This window comes from Neodiprion fabricii, chromosome 2 (genome assembly GCF_021155785.1).
Source record: "Neodiprion fabricii isolate iyNeoFabr1 chromosome 2, iyNeoFabr1.1, whole genome shotgun sequence".
Lineage (NCBI taxonomy): Eukaryota > Metazoa > Arthropoda > Insecta > Hymenoptera > Diprionidae > Neodiprion > Neodiprion fabricii.
In genome coordinates this window covers 5,686,877-5,710,333 of record NC_060240.1, presented here as the reverse complement: position 1 = coordinate 5,710,333, position 23,457 = coordinate 5,686,877, and the positions used below count along the sequence as shown (strand labels likewise).

Genomic DNA, 23,457 nt, shown 5'->3' with positions numbered 1-23,457 from the left:
ACACACACACACACACACACACACACACACACACACACAAATACATATATAAACTGACTTTCTAGGACTAGATATAATAGACACAAGAAGCAACTTAACTTATCCCTCTAAACATTCAATCAATGTGAGCGAGTATCGTCGCAACGCTATTCGTCACCAACGATCCAAAACTTACTATTATGATTGTATCATATTTGGTCGACGCTATTATTGATATACCAAACTTGTACATAGTTAAAATATATTATTATTATTATTATTATTAATTATTAATTATTATTTTAACTTGATAGTTTATAGAATCAATTGGAAGTTCGAATGTGTGTTTGAAAGGTATGGAAACATTGTAATACTGACACCACCATACATAATATACTCTGATGTAAGTTGATGAAGAGAAGAAAAAAAATATATATATATAAAATGTGTAAAATTTATTTTCTCATAACAGTAAAATAATTTTACCCATCTTATATACGGGTGGTACTTCTAAATCCGTATATCCTCTTCGACTCTGTGATTGGCAGTTTCTATGTAACTGCAGGGTACGTCAGGTGTACCCCATGGAATTATTGAAAAAAATTTAATTCCAGTTTCACTGGAAAATGTGCTAAAAAATCGTTTGACAAAGGGTTGGCTTAGCGTGGCTCAATTTTTGAAACCGAGTTTTGCATTTTGAAGAATTTCGTGAGATTCATGAGAGCGTCACCGTCAGACAAGTGAATTTATACTGTACGGGGTTTTCTCCGATGGGTTCAGAAAAAAAATTATAATACCACCCATTGAAACTTATTTATGCACAACAGATATTTCGATAATATTGTTCATCAAATTAGTCACTCAAAGTTTTGATTGGCAATTATTTTCAAGTTGACAAAATATTGGTTTTAATGAAATTCCGGCAATTTCCCGATGATATTCTTATCATCTTTTTGAACGTACGTTCCTGTGATTATTCAGATTTCACCTATAAAATTTTTACCTTCTAATTCTTGAGCACTTGCGTAGATATTCTGTGAAATTGATTGTAGAGTTCTATGAGGAAAAAAAAACTATTCACATTTAGGTTGTTCGCAACTGTGTCTACGATACGATTAATCTCATTTATTTTTTCTTTCGAAAGCGCATACATCGATAGACTAAAATGCAACTGATGTACCTGTATTAGTATCTAATATTTGCAAATTTTATTCTGTAACTCGCTATGATAATTTACGAAACACGATTTCCTGACTGCTTATGATTTTCATACTCATAACGCAACGCAAAAGAATTAAAAAAAGAGATGATAAAATTACCCTCCTTTTTATAGGTACTATTCTGAAGATAAACATTCTATGCGAGACCTGGTAGTGGCTTGGTGTACTAAACAAAATGGCCGCCACGGGGGTACAGTCAGACATCATCGTAGGCATTGCTGCGCATTACTCGCACACATGGCGAATTGGCAGAAGTTTTATACAGTTTCGCACTACTGCCCGTCTATCCACGTAAGATCATTCACCAAAATTTTTGCAAATGACGCGTTGATTAGTATATGGGTATATGGTAATGGTCAACCCTAATTATCAACTCCTTCGATCTTCATTGAATTTCAAGTAGCGAAAGATATCTTCGTCTATTCGTAAACCGATTTAAGAGATATCAACAACATTTTTAAAAGTAGAATTGAAATTGTTATCGAAGAAAGAGAACACATTCTGTTCAAATCAACGCGAATCTTGCTGGCGGCTAAGTACTGTAATAATACATTTGTTTGGTCGCAGCAGCGCCCTCTAGATTCTCGCGGATGTTTTCAGTCCGGATAATATCTTCAGAGGATAAACTGTGTTAACGAACGTTACCCGCTGTGCTGTTGAATGTATTTTCAGTCGGTTGAAAAACTGGAATCATTTTATCCACGGATTCCTTCCAGTTCCTTTGTCGGAACGGAAAAATCAACGTGATAGTCACAGGTCCCGGTAAGAATGCGCTGTATGCGATCGTTGTCGTATATTACTGCCGTACTAATAGGTATGTACTGAAATTCCCGACAGGATAACTTCGTTTAGAATATAAGACATAGGACACATGTAGCATTAGAAATCGACCATATACTCGGTGTGTGTGGTAATACTAACGTGCATATCAATTCACTTCAATTGTTTGGAATTATTGCATCGTGCTCTGGATACCTTAACGTGGCATCGATACATGTCGCGTCTGTACTTCATCGACATTCATAATATTATGAGTATGAAATATGGAGAAAGATACAAAAACAATTAAAGGATTTTTTCTGGGCTGTTCAGTGCTCTGCGTTACATATTCTGTTCGCGTCACGCTTAGATCATTTTATGCAATGATACACTGGTCGAAAAGAACAAAAATTGTCAAACGATCGTACATACATACATGCATACATCCGCCTAGGTTCGCTGACAAGCATAATCCGATCAAGTGGCGCTTATGTGATTAGCGGCGAAATTTAGCAACTCCTCATCGGAAACAACTGAACATAAGTTGTGCGTGAATAAATATTCGACAGACATTTCACACGTCTCTATATTTGTACAAAGCGTGTTTATTGTGATAAAATAATTTCAATGAAAGTACGCTGGTACAATACCGGTGATATACCTACCCTGAAAAAAGAATAACAATAATAAAACTCGAGGGTTACTTCTTACAAGATGGCGTTACTATTGCGACGTTGAGTGGGTCTTGCGTTGGAGAAAAAATTCTATTATCTAAAAGTAATGGAACTTTTTACACGGTTTTCTTAATTATTATCTTGCAGTTGTTCTTATTACGTTATTAATTTGCTTCTTTTCATCGCAGATCTCAGGCAGGAGTGACGGAATCTGACGCCTTCGATCCCAAAAACCGCACACACGTCCATCTGCAGATCAATTTCACGGGTCCCCGCAAGTAATATCCGGCTGTTAACCAACGAAGAACGGTTTTTTTGGCGGCAGCGGCGGCGGCGGCACGTCGTGCGTGGATTCGACAATTTCGAACGAGGTGCGTAAGTACATATCGTAGATTTATAATATATGCATACACACACACGTCGTTTGCGTTTACCCAACGGAGAGGCGGGCGTCCCGTTAATCCAAATCTAGACGGGGCCCGAGGCGTCGTACCCCGGTTATAGAATCCAAGCCGCAGAGTTGCCTCCTCTCATCTCATCTCCTCTCCTCTCCTCTCCTCTCCTCTCTTCTCCTCTCTTCGCTCCTCTCCTAGGAAACATAGCGATGCTCTGCTGCTGCACATACGAATAGGAGTGTTTAACGGAAGCGCCGGACCAGCGACGGGCGCCGCGACGACGCGGAGATTAGAGGCGGAAAGCGAGACGCTGGGAGCCAGGCACGAACGGCGTCGCGCCTTGGCCTTCCACGTGTATGACCTGCGGCTGCTATGCTGAGCGACACCTGCAGACTGCGGGTGCCGCAGTGGCCTGGGTCACATCCGTAGCGCACCTACCACATACTCGAAATCGCTGCCCCGTTACGCCTCCCGGCACCTACAAGGGCTGCTCGATATTTTCGGTTACTTATCGACGAAACGGTATTTATACGTACCGGCATCGACGGGCATCGATCCGCTTTTCGTAACAAAAATACATACCAATCTGAAGTTTCAACCACGGAGGATGTACGAAGGAAGAATTCGTTGATTTTGGGCATTGTAGACTTTTTTATCAGCAAATCTTGTCCTGAGACTAAAGTCTACAATTACCAAAATCTACGAATTCTTCCTTCGAAAATACAGCCCGACGATATCCGCAGAGATGTACTGTACTTAAATTTAGCCTTCTAGTTCTTCGTTTATTTGTTTTATCGAATATATCAAGTTATTGTCGGTAAGTTTTTGCATACGTTAGGGGCTGTGTGATTAATCGTTACGTTTAATTAATTGGTTTCTCTATGTATTAATCGTAGACTTCGGTTAATTGTTTTTTCTATTAATTGTAGACTACGATTATTTATTCTTTCTAACAATCGATCAATCGGTATTTCCGATTAATCGGTTTATCACTTAATTGGGAAAACGAATAACCGACGTTAGTTTTAATCGATTAATCGCAAAGTCCTAGCAGCCGTTGACAAATTCCGACTTTCTGATCAGAATTCAGGTTTCAATCAGTCAAGCTTAGGGTTTGATGAATATCAATTCAGTTTTGAACGGGATTTCGGTTCTCTAGTATATGGTATTTTCAATTTACTTGAATACCGAAATCCTGCAATCAGAACCCGAATCGTAAGGTCAGAGATTCAATTTAACCTGTAAGATAAAACTTGAATCCTGATCAGAGGAAACGAAATATCAAGTAGTGTGAACAAATCAATGTAAAAGAATTTGGACTAATTTCGTGATTACAAATTATTCTTATCTTCGGTATTCTGGCATTATTGCATTATTTTTATCGAACTTACGTATTCAATGCGGTCTTGAACCCATTGCGCAGACTAACGCTAACTTATATAACATCCATCCGAATTAATCGGTTTCCCTTATCTTCCTCTTTCATGTGACCGCGATCAGGTGACTTGTGCTTTTATGGCAAAAAGCTTGCGTCAACCAGGGTATCATTGGTATGGAGTTTTATTGTCGTGATTCAGAGGGCGAGGAGAGTGCGCTGTCCCGATGACCTTCAGGGGCGAGAATGCGTGGGAAAGTCCCGCCTTCGCGTGCATGTATATAGGCGCCGCGCTTTTGTTAAACATTTACATTTACCTCTCAATTTATGTTCTCCGTATGCGCATATACATCCATACATACGTATCGTAAGGCGCCTCGGCGAAGCGGAAATTTTTATAATCTGCACTAAAGATCGTCAGTGATAAGACTGCAATGCATGCAGCAATTTTTCTCAATCTTTAATCGTTGTCGAGCATTACGAAGAACTCGGAAATATTTCCAACTTCTTAGAATCTACCTGGCCTTTGATTTTTCATCCTAATACAGCCTTAAATCTGTGATCTTTGTAATTTAGTTCTAATAAAATTCCAAGCAGTGGGGGGGGGGGGGGGCACAAGGAGGGGGACCGGAAACAAGGGTGCTTCCAAATGTTACTCGTTTTCTCATCATGCGTGCGTTATCCAGTGTGTTAATAATAGATTGCGTGCCGTGGAGAAGCTGAACATATTTTTTCTTTTCATATACACATATTACGACACACGTATACATATACATATGCACCGAAGCTTGGACGTCTACGGACGTATCCTGCCCATACTTAGGTATCTTACTCCAGGAATTATATCCTTGAATACAATAGCCGTGAAAAAGTATATAGCATGTATTGTTCCTCCACTTATTACTATTAATCGATACAATTTTTTTGGTATAAAATTTCGAGGTGCAATAGGTATACGATATTCAGAGTTAATTACAGCAACTTAATTTCTGCCAGGCATATATCATTCGTTCGGCTAACTTTCGTTTAGCTCATTATATGTGGTATAGGTAATGGAGAAGTATGACAGTTTTCACTGAGTAACGACGTGTAACCGTTTGAATGTAATCGCACATCGTTTCGAGGATTAGGGTAATTAGCTAATTGGCTAATTGGCTAATTGTGTAATTAGAGGCACGATTCTATAGTAATGATCGTTGCGCGCAAGTTTGTCGGTATATGCAATTACATGCACATAAAATTCATGCACCAAAATCTGTATGCGTGCGTGTGTGTATAGTATAAGTATACATTACACTTGCGTGAAATCTATATAACGCAATTACCGCAGGCGTGCAAAATGTCACGGGCAGCTATTTTGAATAATTAGTCGGGCTAATCGTGAATAGATGCGTTTCTTAACGTACTTAAAATTCGAATAAATTCACAGAAATACACGTCGTTTAACAGACTTATAACTTTCGAACGGGATGCATAGACGCGGTATATATACTACATGTACGATATGTTGCGGCCTTTCAAAAGTTCGTTAAAACGGGGGAACCGCAGAACTTTATTGCACCTACAGGCCTACACCTAAACGCACGTATAACGGATTCCGTTTCACATGCGTGTATACCCATATCACGTTAGGGGGAACACTCGATCAGTTTCCAGAGTTGATATCAAAAATTGAGTAACTGACAACGTTACAGTAATTATTAGTTCCCATGTAATATCGTCGGCATTAAAATAGTTTCGTTACTGTCAATCAAATTAAAACTGAAAATTCAGAGCGATATTATAAAGAGGCTCGAATGAATCGTGGTAACAAAATGGAAGATAACAAGTTTTGCATTCACGTTATCGTGTATCTCGATTGTCATTTTAATGAAAAAGTATGTACGTATAATATGTATACGATATACCTATAATGTTATACCCACCTTGACCAAAAGACGCCAACGTTGTTCACAGCATGACGAATCTTCTTGGAGCTCGATTTCTGTAATTTTGTCAGATCCTACACAGCCGTGACGAATATACGTGCAAGAGCCGCCGCATCTTTATTTGCGTCTACGGGGGGAGCGAGAATTACTTAGTAATATGATTGAAAAATGAGTTATACATCGGAAGAGTACCGAGGGGTCAACGGGCCTCGGTGACCTCTCCTTAGTTTCAAGTTAAAACTGGTTCCATTAACATCTGCGGGCCGGAAAGCCGCGGGAGATATATAATAATGTATATATATACATATAACAATAACAACAACAACAACAACAACAACAACAATAATAATAATAATAATAATAATACCTGCAGCGATGACTGGAGTCCAATTATCTTGCCTAGTATGTATATCATACATATTATATTATACATATAGGTATAGGTATATAATGATATTGCGAAGCGTACAATAATTTCACATTATACACGGAGAATATAAAATAATTATTTAAATTTTTGTGCGTATTATCGAACAATCGCATCGCTGCAGATTTTATTGTATAAATAGTTGTAAGAATGTTATAAACTCGAATTAGCGTCAAGGTATTTCCGTACGGATGTATTTTGTATCGCCGACAGCGGTGTGCAAAATAAGGTACGAAAGAAAAAAATGGCCTCGAAAGGAAAACAATTTTCCCCGGTTTTCCCCGCTCCGCGTTTCTGCAAACCGCGAGGTTATCCGCGTCAATTCTCCCTATTCTCCCGTGCCTAGAACAATTCTTTCGAATGTTTCGGAGCGCGAGCCGCTCCCGAAGGATCATAAATCACGTCGAAGGTCGCAGGGGCGGTTCGCCTTTGCGGGTCTGGTGGACCGTATCCTCGGCCCAGGATCCACCCTCCGCCTAGGTTTGACTGCAGAGCGAAATAAGAGGAGAATATAAACGCCGACCGTGTGCGGCTCCTTTACCTGGAAAGCGAGGAAACCATTGGGCCACGGACGAAAATCCAAGGACTAACCCGGTAGGACGCTTTACGGCAACCTATTAGAAAAGGTCTGCATGTTTAATACACATGCGACTCCGAACTACATAGGCATTTATACCTTATACCTTTGCCAGGTATAATAAGATGAGTCGTTGGGTGGGCATGATACGCATATATATATATATACATATATACCTACCTAGTCGGCAGGTTAGTGGAAGTCTGCGGAGATCACGCCCTCCTCTTTTGTCTAGAATATACATTAGACTAGTTCCCCAAAATCAAAATCCCCTCTGAAATACTTTGGGGTGGGGGTATGCCTGTCGAAAGAGGTCGCCACCAATTATAGTCATATTTTTTTAATTTATCTTTACGTGTACACCTTAACGACTTGTATGAATACATTAGTTTATTTTATTCGTATCGTGGTCCAATTAATCATTGCTCATGAAAAATCAGTACTGAAACGAAACAGGGACATTAAGATATTGCGAATACTCATCTTTCGGTAACTAAAATTGCCATCCAAATTTCTCCGAGACGATTAATCTTTCTGATGAAAGACCAGGACAACATCCGCAACTGTGGAATTGTTTGGCGCAGTTTGCTGTTGATTGGTGATCGATTAATTGGACCACAATATAAGAAACAAATATTATTGTAAATATTTTCCTACCTCCTCCGGGTTTTATGACTGTTTTTTTTTTATTCCAGTCTTTATACACAAATTTTTCGATTCGCACCTTAGAAAAATAAAAAATTAAAAAATGAATGATGGCATTCCGTTGCGAATTCAATCAAAAATATTTGCAAATGCTATTTTTGGCAAAATTGTCAGACAACGGTATGTTTTCGCGGACTTTTTAGTATAGCTCCTCGAGACGTAGAAAACTCTTGCACATTACTTTTCTCTAAATGTTTAAGAGTTTAGTTGGCGTTTGCATAAGTGGCTGACACATATCGTTATACATCCGAAGCTATTGGTCTGGTTGTAACGAAGTATAGCCTAAAATCTGGCCTGACGTTGTAACTATCCATCGAAAAGAAAAGTATCAAAAACGGTCCAGCAGTATTTTGGAGTTATAAACGAACGTACAGACAGATAGACGGAGAGACTTTGAGGATCGGTTTTATACTGTATGTACAGAGAAGTGACGATGAGAAGGGAAGGGATGAAAAGAGAAGATATAGTCTATTATATACCGGGAAAATCTCTTGAAACTTGAAAATGAACCGCGCATGCGCGAGTTTTATCGTCTGTTCGCATAGGCTGGCCATCCCGAGTTTCATCTGTCAAACTGTTTCTGCCGGCGATGTGGTTGATACGAATTTTCGAGGTTAGAATCTCAAATAATTGAGGCGGTGACTCGCAAAGGTTTGGGAAGCATTTGTTGTCGGGTCGGAAAGTCGATTCTTCAAAGACCGGTCGGAATTTAACGCTTACACTCTTTGAAAATTCAAACGTACACATTTTGCGTAGGTTGGCCCGCCTGCATCGCGGACAAGAATATCGCCGCGGGAATATTTCGCCGACCAATGAGATTGAATTGTTCGGCGCATGCGCGGATGATTTTCAAGTTTCAAGAGATTCTCCCGGTATGTACTTACCTGCGTGCAGCGTATCCATTTCCTGGTAAAATATACCCACACACCTCGTCGCCGATGTATAAATATGCGGTTATATACGTCCTGCAGGTTTTCGCCGAAAAATTATACATGCTATTAAACGTATACACCTAACTATATTATGTATACATTATACCATGTATCCGCTGCATATACATATATACCTATAAAAAACGTCGATCGCGAGAGGCGCGGGGAATAGGCGAAGGAAGGATAGAGGAAGGGATGAGATGAAGGAGCGGAACGCGATGAGAAGAAGAAAAAGTTGACGAAAAATAATTAAGTATAATGTGCGCGGTTCGGTCGGGATTTCTAAAATTATACGAACCGCGCGTTATGCAGCAATCGCCCGCGCTAAATTCATCTGAAATCATCATAGGCGGTTTAGCTTGACGGTTATAATGTAGCCATTATATATTATCCTATGGATCGACGTTTAATAGTGTACGGTATTGCATACACATATATTTATACATATACACATATACAGACTCGGTTTCCCCGTGGCTGAAATAACTCACGCACGCAAACCTTTCTCTTTGCGAAAATTTTTTTTTGCAGGAAACAGAATTTAAAAAAAAAAAAAAACGACAACGATCGAATCCGTCCGCCATATTCGGCACTTATTTGTATGAGGAATTATTGTTACCGCGTCGTATTTATGTTCATGAAATACAGTAAGTACTTACGGTGTAACTATGTATGTGAGGATGGTTCTTATTTGGGGGTTGGAAAAATATTCATTGGGACGCCCCTAAATTTGTTCCAAATTATTTAAAAAACTATCTGTGTAAAGTTTCAAGCCTCTACGTCAACTAGAACACCTGCCTCTAAGCTACGAAAGTTTCAAATGTGATATACATGTAGTTTTTAAACCAGTTATTACGTTTTGTATGACTTTGGTATAAATTAAGAGACCGATTTGAAACTTCGCCAGAGTCGTTGCTTATAATGATAGGAACAAACCGTGAAAATTTCAACATTTTATCGTAATTTTATAGTGTATTTCTTTTTTTATTATAAACTTAATAGCATCACGTTTTATTAGGCTTGTATGTGATAGAATAATAATTATAAAACCTTGAAATTTTCACGGTTTGTTCCTACCATTAAAAGCAACTACTCTGCCAAGTTTCAAATCGGTCCCTCGAGTTGTACCAAACTCATACAAAACGAAATAACTGGTTATGTAAAAACTACATGTATTTTATATTTAAAACTTTCGGAGCTTAGAGGCACGTTGTACATTTGACGTAGAGGGTGAAAACTTTACACAAATTCTTTTTTTTTTAACGATTTGGAACAGATCTGGGGGGCGTCCCAACGAAAATTTTTTCGACGCCCAAATAAGGACCACGCTAATATATGTATACGATATGAGTAAAGATCGTCATTTAGAAAGAAGGAAAGTTATTTAACCGAAAACTTGATACCGATAATGCTTGTACAGTTTTTATAATATTTATCTATTGCGAATTGTAGAAAAATTCTGTCATATACGATCTAAGTGCAAACGTTGTATAAATTTATAAAAAAAGTTGACTTGCAATTGAGACGATGTATGCCAATTCTTCTTCAAACACTCGCGTACTAATATAACGTGTAGTCACCTAGTCCTTTTCTATTTTTTCTCGGCTAGCTAAATTACGATTAAAGTACGCCTGAATGTATGTTATAACCTGGGTATAGCTTCCTCACCGTAAGCAGCATCTTGCGGTCGGGGCTGTAAAGACTCAAGGTGATATCGATTGGTGCGGAACTACTGCAGGGGGTAACTAGGTCGAAACTATCATACCCGCTCGTATAACTCCTTCTCTTCCCTGTATATAATATATTACATATATTAGGGTATTCAAAAAAAGAAAAGAATATTTTTTTTGTCTTTGAAACAGGTTCAAAAGATCCATTTGGGTATAAAAATACGCCTGTTCAAATTTGAGCTCTTAATATTAACATTAAGAGGTTGCGCATCGCACTTTTCTATTTTTCATAAGAATGACACGGGAAATATGGTTTTTGTTTCTGCTGAGTTTTATAACTAGCTAACGATGCGTCGTACAGGAAATTCACAAACATATTTTTGTAGCGAATTGAACGTTCTAGAAAAATGCTCTTTTATCATTTTACGATAAATTTACTCTTTCAAAAGTTATTTAATGGTCCTTGAATAACATCTGACTTTGAATAACTTTTGAACGAGTCAATTTATCAGAAAATAATAAACGACCTTTTTTGAAGAGCCTTCAATTCTCCAGAAAATTGTGTCTGTGAATTTTCTGTACGACGCATCGTCGCTCGAATTTTAACAGGCGTATTTTTATACCTAAATGGAACTTTTGAACTTGCTTGGAAGTGAAAAAAGAAATAAAAAATTTTATGTATATTTGCGATGGTAAACCTATACTTTGGGGTGAGCCAAAGAAACTAATTAATCGAATTTATGGTCTTAAAAGGACCTATTTACTAAGAAAAAAATTCTCCCATTGGGAAAAATTTTTAGCTCACAATTTCAAAAGGTGTCGGTGGCCATTTAAAATTTCCCATTCAAATGACAAGCAAAAAAAAATTTTTTCAGCAAAAATCCCATAACTTTTCAACTGTTTGAGATAAAAAAATCAACTCCGGGGTCTTTTTTTAGAGAATTTAACGCTCTACAAGAATATGCCTGGAAATTTTTTTTGTATCTCAAACGGTTCAACAGTTACTGGATTTTTAATGAAAAAAAAATTTTCCGCGTGTTGTTTAAATGGGAAATTTCGAATAGTCACCGCCATCTTTTAAAATTGTGCTAAAAATTTTTCCCAATAGGAGAATTTTTTTCTTAGTAAATATGTTAGATCCTTTTAAGACCATAAATTCGATAGGTTAGTTTTCTTGGTTCACCCTACTATACTTCATACTATGGACCACCCCCGCAGCGCAGCGATCAAATGCTCATCGGGTTTCTCGCAAACGTCGCTGGTTCTGGTTCTGGTTCTGGTTCTGGTTCTGGCGGTGGTTGCGGTGCTACGGGATCCTTGACATAAATAATCAGGAGTAGAGCATCGCGGCGCCCGTAGCCATGACGACGCCATTGATCGAGACGCCTTCTCCGACGCTGTGCAGACCCGCCTCTCGGCTCCCGTAGTCGTGTTCTAGTTTCCCAAACTGGCGCCCTAGAATCGCGGGTCTCTGTTACACCCGTGATTCTCACGACGCATATATAGATATTCGTTTTTTTACTAAGTTCTTACCATTTTACCAGTCCGTCAAAATTCTAAACCGTCATTCGTTATGTCATCCCGCACCCCGCATCCATGCATGCGGAACAACACGAGAAGAGGAATACAAAGAGCCGTTATTTACGTCATGCCAATTAAAGAGATCTCTCCGTCAATTAACCAATCACGCGATGTATAGACTCTCGTTCTCGACGTTGTAAAACTTGAACCAGGAAAAAAACGAACTTAACTGCCTGATCATCCTTGTACCGATAACCTAACCTAACTTCGTATTTAAGATATTTTTTTTTCTCTCTTCAAGTGTAATTCATGGAGTTTATGGTATATATTTCTGGGAATAATATCGAAGGATTGTAATTATTCTCTGCATGCCATGGTTGGACGCTGGTTATAATATTACAACGAATTGAGTATTTTTTTTTTTGCATTGATTTTCGAAACCAGATAATTCATCTCAAATTGATAATTTATTACAATTAAAACAATTGCGTGAAAAAATACTCTATTTACATTTACAATTTTTACCAAACTTCGGATAATAACGCGTAAAAATTAACATCGTTGGTAACATTTGCCTGGGTTGTGTTATATTGTTAAAACGATGCAGTCAGATACACATACACGTGTATTATACATATATGTTCGTCTAATTAAATAACGTCGATACATCGTGTATATTTGTATAACAATTCCAGTTCACTTTCAATCCAATGGTGCTGCGACAATACATTATAAGAATACAAATCACGACGTTCTGTGATTCTTACACATCATAATAGACTTTATGGCACAGGGGGTACATTTTCTAACCCACTTCCGTGCCCGCCTCAACCTTTGGAAGCCACGCTCTCGGCCTCGCCCCAATTCCTCCCCCTGTCCGAAGGGTCTTCCCATGGTCGTCACCCCAGCCCCTCGTATTACTATAGGTAGGTGGGTCATGGTGAACGGTGAACTCCACCCTTCGCATGTTGCATATCACTATTTTTGGTTTCCATGTTGGCTAGTGTAATTTTTGTACGCTTAAAAGTCCTCTCTGTCCATGGCAAAAAAGTTTTATCCATCGATCAATGAGGGTAGATCCAATAATATCGTGTACGTTATCTGGTCACATATTGAAATTAAAAATAATGTATACAAATGAAAAACTATTAAATATATTTACATATGTTGCAGGTACACTTGGGGACAATGAATCTGAGATGGCTTATTTTTTCCACCAGACAGTTAGGTTGGCAACACAGAGAAACCTACAGCGCCACAGTCGGCCGAGCGCGAAACAAACTCCATTTCAATAAAAGTAACGTAACCCATGGCCGTTGAATCTCACCTTAGAATACCGCGGGAATAATGACTTGTTAGATTGACATGTATTTTAAGGTTAGATTCGACAGTCATGGGTTATGTTGTGTTTATTGAGATTGAGTTTGTTTCGCGCTCGACCGACTGTGGCGCTGTAGGTATCTCTGTGTTGCCAACTTAACTATCTAGTGTGAAAAATTAGCCGTCTCAGATTCATTGTCCCCAAGTGTACGTGTATAAATTATAGGTAGATATTACTTCGTAATAACATTATAAACAAGCCGATTGTCTCTGTCATTTACTGTGTTAATATAGGTGTATACGCATACCGTGTGTATAAACCGGAGTAACTTTATTCGATTTGAACCCGCCGGAAGTTTGATACATTACGAATTGATCGGGGGATATGCACGTGTGGTATACCGGGTGCCGCGTGCAGTAAACGCAGAGACCTGAGCAGGAGTATACTGTACAGTGATTTTAACGAATATACAGTCGAACCTTGTAAGACGGACAATTATACATATTTTGGAAGTTCTATACGGAGAGAAGAAAAAGAGCAGATTTTACTCAAAACTGCAGGAAAAGAGGGACGTTTCATGAGGTTATTTGGTGAAAAGTTTCCCCGTCAACTATATTTTTTACTATAAATGTAGCAGATGTTACTCTGTGCACACAGTGGTTTTCACCAAAAACCTATTATTATAACTATTATATTTTACCAAAAAATCTGACGCGTCCTTCTTTTTCCAGCAGTTTTGAGTAAAATCTGGTCTTTTATACTCTCCGTGTGATACGATTACGTGCAGAGTGCATGTGACATTTGGCAAATAAAATTAGCTAGGAATACGGTTTTAGAACAAGTTTACGTGACGAGTTTCGTATTGCGGTGATGTCATCGCCGCAAAATATCACACGTTAATTCTATATTCTTTACCCAATATCCTCGCTGCATCTCCAGGCAATCGGATCGAATTGCACCTACAAATTCTGGTTTATAGTAGCTGGCTGTCTCTTAAATACGCAGCGTGAATGTAACCGTTATCGTGTAACATACCTAATATCTGGTCATTTCGATCCTCGCGCAATGAAATGGTGAGAAAAAGGCAGGAGCGAAGTTGTTTCTCGCCTCTCGCATTTCGCCTAGCTACTTTTACCGCATCCGTATATTATTAATATTATACAGCCTACGTCAATACGTGCAGGTTAGATATATAAGTAAGTAAGAAGTAAGCAGCATGCGTCGAGACGTTTTTACGCCGCGATAAAGGGAACGAACGAGGAAGGTGGGCAGGAATATACCGTAGCCGCTTATACATAGACGGTGCTTCCTGTACTCGAAAAGTGAGGGGGCGTTCCCTTTTTTGGCAGTTTCTCCTTAGTCTTGGCTCCTTTCCCTGGGGCGAGGCGATCGAAACGCCAGCGCCGCGAGGGATAACCGTTACCCTGGCGTCCGTTGTCTTCCTCTTCGAGGTTAGCTAGGGTATGGATGTCGGATGAACGTGCGGGCAACAACGATCACGCCGACGCCGCTGCGACGAGCCATTCAGAATTCGGCGTCGATCGAAGGCCCGAAGGTCGACCGGACGCCGACCAGAATCCTAGACTCGGTGTGCCACCCAGAACCCCCTGCATTCCATCTCGGCTACTTTGCCATTTTGCAGGACCGATCGCCTCTTATTTAATCCTTTAATTCACGCTGGGACCATCAGCGTCTCGGTTTTTTTTTTTCATTTTTTTTTTCTTGCCAGCTTTTTATTCATCGAAACTACATTTTTTTCAACAACTGTCGAGTTTTTTTGGATCCACATGGTCCCTGCAATATCTCGTAAGTCTGAAAATAATATGAAATTGATTTATTTATTGCAAAAATAACACGTGTAAACAAATGGTCGAAACTCGTGCTTTTTCACGAAAAAAAAAGAATTTTCTGCCATAATCTACCATGAAAATTCGGATGCCAATTTTTACACAAACTCAGTACGCACCAAAAAAACTTGTAGAATTTTTTCAAAATTTTTCGTGTCGTTTTTGTTTGGCCGCCATATTGGATTCGTCATTTTGAATTTTCGAATTTCGAGTTCAGATTCGTAATCAGTGAAAAATTATGTAACATCAAGTTTTATCAAAATCAAATAACTTTTTGAATTTACGTCCGTTGTGTTGAATCCGTCATTTTGAATTTTTGAATTTCGAGTTCAGATTCGTAATCACCGACTCCAAAAGCTCGTGCATGCAAAATTTCAAGTGAGTCGCATTTAAGATAAAATTTATCCATGAAAGAGTTGACCGCAACGAATCCAGGGTACGAAGTATGGTGAAAAAAGGGGGAAGAAATTTTCGAGGGATGAGAACGAGAAAGACAGAGAATTCGTCAGGGCTTTTTTCATTATTTTAGCTTCTCAAGATTTTATATCGACTCCCTGTCTACACACGTATCATAAAATTGACTTGCACCTTACTTTGGATACAGTAATCTATCCGTGAACAATCTTATACATATATGTATACATATACGCGCTTTGCTGCAGCTGTCCATTTGTTTTTTTTTTTTTTTCCTTCACATTTCGTCCTTTCTTTTTCGAGGTTCTTTTTTCTGGAGAGAATCTGGTTACCGCACAGTCCCTGATACCCGTTTTGCCTGGCAATCTTTTCACGAGTGTGGATGTACCTTGTTCGTATACCTTTCGGTGTGTAATACCATAGCTCTTGCACGTAGGAAGAGTTTTCTTTGAGCTCGAGCTAATCTAGGAGCACCTCGGAGTCCCACGCACAAGAGGCGCGCTGATCCGCGTGTCGGCATGTCCGGGTAGCCTTGACGCAAAAATACCGAACCCTCGTCGTCGTCGTCGTCGTCGTTTTAACCTGCATAACCGGCAGGGGTTCACGTTCCCGTTCCCATGGCAACCAGCCTAACCTAACCCAATCTAATGTAACTTAACCCTAGCGCAACCCTAACTTCACTTTACCCAACTTAACCTAACTTTTATAGCCCAAACCCGATATGGCTCGTTTCAAATATATCCTGTTACGCAATGGTACAGGCGATGTGGATGATCATTGAGAGGAATTGGGAACGATTTGCGTTATAATTGTTGAAAGAAAGATTAATTTCAAGGATGAATCTCTTTTTTTTTGAAGGCATATTTACGAAGTGATTATATATAAAGGTCACGTATACGGTGGTCAAAGAATTGCTCAAAAAAAACAAATTGAAGAACATTAAAGAATTAATTATTCAAGATACCTACCGATATGCGTATTAGAGTTTCAGCATACGTCGGCTGTTTATCTGTCAAAATGGCGGGAAATTTGAATCACTTCGCTTAGGTACAATAAAATAACGATAAAACTAGTTATACATCGCATTTTTCTCTCTGCACTGACTTAACGTGTATAGTACAAATCAAAATTCTGACAGTTAGTACGAGGTTTTTTTTATGGCTATGCGTTTACACGTATAATTTGAGTTTAAACTGATTATAGCCTTTTTTCGACGCCATATTGTTCAGCCACGCCCCATATATTAGGGATCCCAACCGCGATCGTGGGTCGAAATTTAACGAAACTCATTCAAGTTTTGAGAGTTGGACAAACGATGATCGCGTTACAAAGTTGAGAAAGCCTGCGGCGTTATAATTTTCGGCAACGAAAAGTATTAACAAGAAAAGAAAAATTTGAGAAATAATTAAAAGTAACAAACGCTTTCCATCCATACCGAGAGTACGTGATATTTATATTAATAATTAACTGTAATATGCACTGTAATATTCTCGGAGTTTGCAAGCGGAGGCGGGTTTATTAGCGCGTTCGCGAACATACAATATTGATCCTAATTACTCGGATATGGACGATAAGTTGTGCGCGTGGGCTGGTGCAGAATCTGCGAGGGCAAATAAGCCCCGGCAGCTTCCAATTTATGGGACGAATATACATCAAAGGTTTTACGTAACAGCCTTCGACCCAACGACCCACGGAGCAACGGCTATAACCAACCGAAAAGATGCTCGGGGCGGTTGGTAATTACTGCAGAAGCGAGCGTAACTATGCTTCTCGCTACATGTGCGGAGTGAATTCCTAACGACTGCAAGGTTCGTCGTTTGCTAGAATTTGATGCGCGTGCGCTGATACGATCCGAGAGCGATTATTTTCCAGGGTTACCAACCGGCGCGGCGGCGTAGCCGAAAATGCAGTTAGTCGAGCGCAACTGTCACCAATTTTCGAGGTTAGAAACAGTTGGCGAACCTGGCAAACAATTGCTCGCGGATTGTAGCGCGTGCGTATTTAACCTTAAACGAACGACGGACCATGCGGTCGTTAGGAATTTACTCTGTATGTACTAGCGATGTAACGAATGTAAATTTTCAAAAAATCCAACAAGTTTTTAAATCTAGCATCATTTCTCCACGGCTAAAAATTGACTATTCATTGACCCTCGGGCACACCGTGCTAGTCGCGCGCATAGATTGGCACAGTTTGCAAACTTGTTCCGGAAATTGCCGAACTGATCCGAACCAAGCCGATTGCTTGTTTGATTACTTAACGATAAATTGATAACAGAAAAAAAAATTAATTTTAAGGCTAGAGTGTGATTCGACCTTAAAGAAAAACTTTTATAATAAAATTTCATCATCAAACTAATGTCTTTTGGCTTATTTAATATTATTTTCACAATTTTTATAAGCAAAAATATGAAGTATTTGCGACAATCGCATTCGCAAAAATCGTGCGAATATTATATATATGCGTATGCGTGTGTGTGGGTAACGTATGTACCCTGTTATACCTACAGTGCACGTAAACACAATCCCGATACATATACCTGTGTTGCGACAGCGTTCCGTTTAACGACGAAACATTGTTCCTTATCCCGTGCGCAGCAGTGCTCGGCACTCTCTCTGTAATCTATCCTTCTCTCTCTCTCCCTCTCTCTCTCTGCTCCGAGAATGCGAGCGAAGCTGCAGCACACCGAAGCGATAAGTTATCAACTAGGAGATGGACTCGGCTCGCGAAATTACTCCGCCTCTCTTATAGGTACGTATAAACTCAGCAGAGCTGGAATTATACATGCCCGCGAGGCTCTCGAGGATGGTAATTATTCTCAAACAAAAGACGACTCTAAATCTCCACCCGTTTTATAAATTAGTCAAATCTGCAACCATGCATCCGGAGGAGAGTTAATTTCACGATACACATTTATTATACATACATATATACCTACGTGTCAGAGTTACAGAGTTGGGTATATTTTATCCCGCCTTCGTATTAAAATCGTTGTTATTATCGTGCGTTTTTTTCAGTCCGAAGAAAGATCCGTCCATTGTCTATTTTATACGTAATATTTATTTTACGATTTTGCCATTTTCCAAACGGAGAGGCAAAATTGCCCACCAGTCGAATTCTCACGGGTTTATAGGGTACGTGTATATCAAAAGTTTCTACGGGATATTTCGTTCGCGCGCTTTTTTTTTTATCTTCGACGCCTTTGTAAGTATAATACAATGTAAAAGAAATTGATATAATATTATGCTTTCTAACTAACGATAAGCTGTGTAACGTCTAGTCTGAATTAATTATCGCATAATATATGTGTGTGTCTGTGTGTGTGTGTACACCTATATGCTATACGCATTTCTTCTCCTATTAAGATGGAGTAATTTACAATCATCGCTATAACTTATCTATGCGGACGCGTTAATAGATTACACATTAGGTATACATGCTACGAACAGTATTTTATGATTCGTCGAGGAATCCGCGTCGTGAAGTACGCCGATTATTATCTACGGTCGCAACGCGGCTAGGAATATGTCTATATCTATCCTTGTTCTTCGTCTTTCCCCGCCCTCTACGTCGTTCTTTCCTTTTTCTTCCTTTTTTCATCAGTCTCGGATTTTTTTTTTTTTGTTTTTTCTCCCTTTTCGCTCATCTCGTTCACCTAAGACGGAATGCGGCTTCAATTTTTTCCAAGTGGATACGACATATACACGGTCTCCATCAGGAAAACGACTTTACCTCAGATTCCTGGCAATTTCTGCGTTGTTTCGGTTTGTTCTATTCTTTTCTGTTTTTCATACTAATTTTTAATAAAAAGAAAAGGGAAAAAAGAAAGACATCATTTTTTTCGAAACACAATTTTTCACGCCCGAATTCCGCGAGTCACGAATTCGCGAATAATCGTCTGTATATACGGGACTTAAATTTGGCGCATGCAGAATATCGTAGGCACACCTATGCAAACACTGTCTCCACATCGGTGTATACAGTATGCATATAAACATATAGGTGTATGCGTGTGTGTGTGTGGTAATCGGGCGAAGGCCAAGTGCCTTCTTTTTCACGACAAGCACCGTCAGCAGCTGGCACTCGGTTTGCGGTTTGCGCGCCAGCAGCGCATAAATACCTACAGTTTACTATTTTTCAACCTATATGGGGATGTTGGCGAGCAAAGGTACGCACGCGTGTGTAAAAGACCAAGAGACGCGAACACGCGGGATTGTGTAAGGCGTGCATAATTCCTGAGCTAATGCTTACCGCTCGGAATTACATGCTGAACTATCAGCTTGCGTGGCTGAACGGATATGTAATAATTAAATACATCGCATCGTAGGCTGTCGTGTATGTAAAATGGGGATGCGGAACGTTTAAAACCGGACGCACAATTCATATTCATGACAATTATATTCGATGTTTTATTCCGCTATCGTCGTTCGAGTGGTTATACTTATTTATCGTAGATCTAAATTCGTATTATTTGCATTCAAAGAATTGTTTCAAATAAGTTCAATACAGATCTGTAATAATCACGTTCTCTTCCCTGTTATCTTAATCATTTTGTAGATCATTTTCTTTAGCAGCTAAATTCTCGGGTGCACCTACCTACTTATAAGTTTCGTTATTGAAACTCGTACTCTTCTTCTCTTTCTGGTCGTCCAGACGACGCGAGAACAAAACACCGAAAACACGGAGAACGGAGAATTCCTATTGGCAAAAATATATTCGGATGCAGAGATATCCTTGGTTTCGTATACAACTTGCAGGAGTAGGTATACGGTTTACGTAAGCGGACGAAGTCGGCTGAACCGGTCGAATCGGACCCTTATTGTTAGACTTAATACTTTTATTCTTATTCCCTCTGGAATGGAAAAGAACTGCACTTACCTGTCAAGCTGAAAAATTGTGTCGATCAATAAACGACTGCTGGAAATTTTTCACGTAATAATAAAATGCCCCAGCTGCGATTGTTGATATTCAAAGTTGCGTAGAATTCTATAATACACAACGTTTAGCAACCCAATTGACTAGTTCGGTGAAGAGTATAACAAGATATATTGTAAATGAATATTTTTTCATACACGATCAAACTTTTACGGAGGTATATCAACGCGTGCACAGTCTGAAAAAAAAAATATCCCAGGAGGTTCACTAAAATTTTTCCAAAAAAATGGTCAAATGATTGGAAATATATATATATATATGTATGTGTGTGTATATGGCTGGAGGAACAGCTATAGTCATCTTACGGTTGGACCACCACTTTGCTCTCGCTCGCGACAAAACGCAGGCTAAACGCATGCGTGAGCGACTCGAGCTAGCAAAGCGGCTTGCCAGCTCAAGGCTAGAGACTTAATACCGTCGAACGTTTTGTTGCGTAACGTATACGTACGTGCGTGTGTGTGTGTGGAGTCAGGCATACGTATTTCGTCTTCGCTCAGTTACATGCTGAACGTGTATAAGTGGTAGGCTAGGCACGTATGGATGCACCTAATTATTTCCATATACGTATTATATATACATATAAAATATTCATGTATACCTACTCATAATAAAATATATATATATATATACGCGCACACACACTACGTGGTTGGGTAATAAAAAGTCAAGCCGTTTATACAGAGAGATATCACTGATACCTAAATAAACGAAGAAAATTTCAGTTTCCATAGTAATTTCGTATCGAAAACTGCGCGCAATGACAACCAACGTGCAGTTATATCGGTTTGCCCAGAGATTCTTTCGATAGAATTAATCAAAACGTTTTTATAATTGTTAAAAGTGTTGTTGATAAAAAATAAAGTAAAAAAAAAAAAATCTCGCACAGCAGGGCGAGCAATCTCACAACGCGAGATGGCAATTATCGTGCACGAGGAAAATTTTTTTACATCCTTAAATTTTTTTTCGCGAATTGCAAACTTGCTTGCTTCCGTTGTAACATGTATTGTGATAAGGCGATTTTTTTTCGGGATTTTATCTGTGTAATTATAACATAGTTGCATGTAGATACGTGCAAAACCGCGGTTAAAGTAACGTAAAGAATTTATATCGTGCACCGTATATTTTTAATTACTAAATTAGTATTTAATTAAGATTTCCTAAACGCTTATCCGCGTACGATACATTGTATGATACGCGTATCCAAAGGATGCTTGAGTAAAACCGGACATGAGGTTGGTAATTACCGCGTGGGAATAATTAATAACTGTCTAGTATGTTAATATACTCGTATTATACATTTATATGTAAGTATACATATATGTATGAATCCGGTAACGCGCTTGTAATGCGGTTTCGTCGTTTTTCCACCTGGTTAACTTTTCACGAGAACTGATATTTTCAATCGGGAGTCAACGTTGGCGATGAATAAATGAAAAATGCGGCTCAATATGAGATTAAAATTAAAATACAAAGAATATATATATAAACAGCTTACTTAAAAAATTGAATACTTAGTGTTATATACTCGGATTTGTTGAGGTTTGAGAAGCTGATAGATTCATCGATATTCGATCAATGATCAAAAACTCAATTACTATATTGTGCGTAACTTTGGTTGAAAAATAAATTTATGTATATCGTTAGATCAGATACTGCAAATACGGTGAATTGTTTAACTCTGTTGATTGAGATTTTGATATTCCAATTAGATTATTACTGTTAGAAAAAAATTGAATAAAACAAAAATCGTGATAATTGATGGAATAATTCATTTCGGAGAAAGTTACATAAATTATAAATCTTTGGGCTCGCCGATTACAAAGCTGGAAGCGGATTTTAAAATTTCAAGATGGCGGCTTCAATATGGCGGACAAAGATTTCAAATTCGATCGAATCTGGAGAAAAAACTCTGTTCAGGGGTTTTTGGGGTCGCTGATTACGAATCTGAAATCAGATTTAAAAAATTCAGTGTAGCAAATCCAATCAGCCACCCGGAAAACCCTTGCATACATTTTTTTGACCGTATTCGATCAAATTTGAAATTTTTGTCCACCATATTGGATCCGCCACCTTCAATTTTCAACATCTGATTCCAAATCGTAATCGCAAAAATCACGGAATAGTATCTTGTTATAAAAGATGATCCGGCACAACAACGCGCGACTCAAAGGGTTACAAACTTTATCAATACTATTATAGACGCACTGCGGTTGTTCGATTGTTCGATTTCAATCGTGTGTATAACAAATTACAAAGCCGCGCAAATACCGCACAACGAATTAATAGTAACATATATAGTACATATACCCATAACGATCGTTTACAATTAGAACCGATATTGTTACAGGCACGTCCGCAATAAATATCCGCATGTCCACCTAGGTATACGTATACGCAGGCTTGTATGTACAATCGATGTACACAACCATCTATACACGGATGTATAGTCGATGACTGAATGTACGTGCGTCGAGTACACGCGGATTTACGGCAAAGCCAATTAGCCAATATATCTGCGTACACGCGGTTTAACGCCTTCCTGCCTGCACGTGCAATTATTAATTGTCTATGCAATGATACGTATTTATATATATATATAAATGCAGATTTACGCCCTTCGATTCGACCTTGTCCCGGCCAATTTTTTCCCTCCTCGTTTTTTAACCAAAGCTTGCAAAGCCGTTACAGTATACGTCCGATGAAAATACCGTCGAGTATGTGCACGTGAAGGTAATTATAATTCAGTGAAAGTCGAGTGATTAAAAAATAAAAAACAAA

General features: G+C 38.9%; 2 long non-coding RNA genes across 6 annotated transcripts in view; one reads left to right on the top strand and one right to left on the bottom strand.

Annotated features, from left to right (window-relative positions):
• Positions 1 to 3: 3 nt before the first annotated feature.
• LOC124174628 overlaps positions 4 to 23,457 on the top strand; it is a 71,264-nt gene continuing 47,810 nt past the window's right edge. For 2 of the 5 annotated variants that reach the window (XR_006868958.1, XR_006868954.1), the window contains exons 1-2: positions 2,511 to 2,735; positions 2,821 to 3,003. This is a non-coding gene — a long non-coding RNA (uncharacterized LOC124174628). Of the gene's footprint in view, positions 1,491 to 1,799; positions 2,014 to 2,510; positions 2,736 to 2,820; positions 3,008 to 23,457 lie in introns of those variants that run through there. The other 3 variants (XR_006868955.1, XR_006868957.1, XR_006868956.1) reach the window with 3 other exon arrangements.
• Positions 12,728 to 23,457, bottom strand: part of LOC124174629 — a 37,087-nt gene continuing 26,357 nt past the window's right edge. Inside the window, exon 2 of the long non-coding RNA XR_006868959.1 lies at positions 12,728 to 15,295. This is a non-coding gene — a long non-coding RNA (uncharacterized LOC124174629). The remainder of the gene's footprint in view (positions 15,296 to 23,457) is intronic.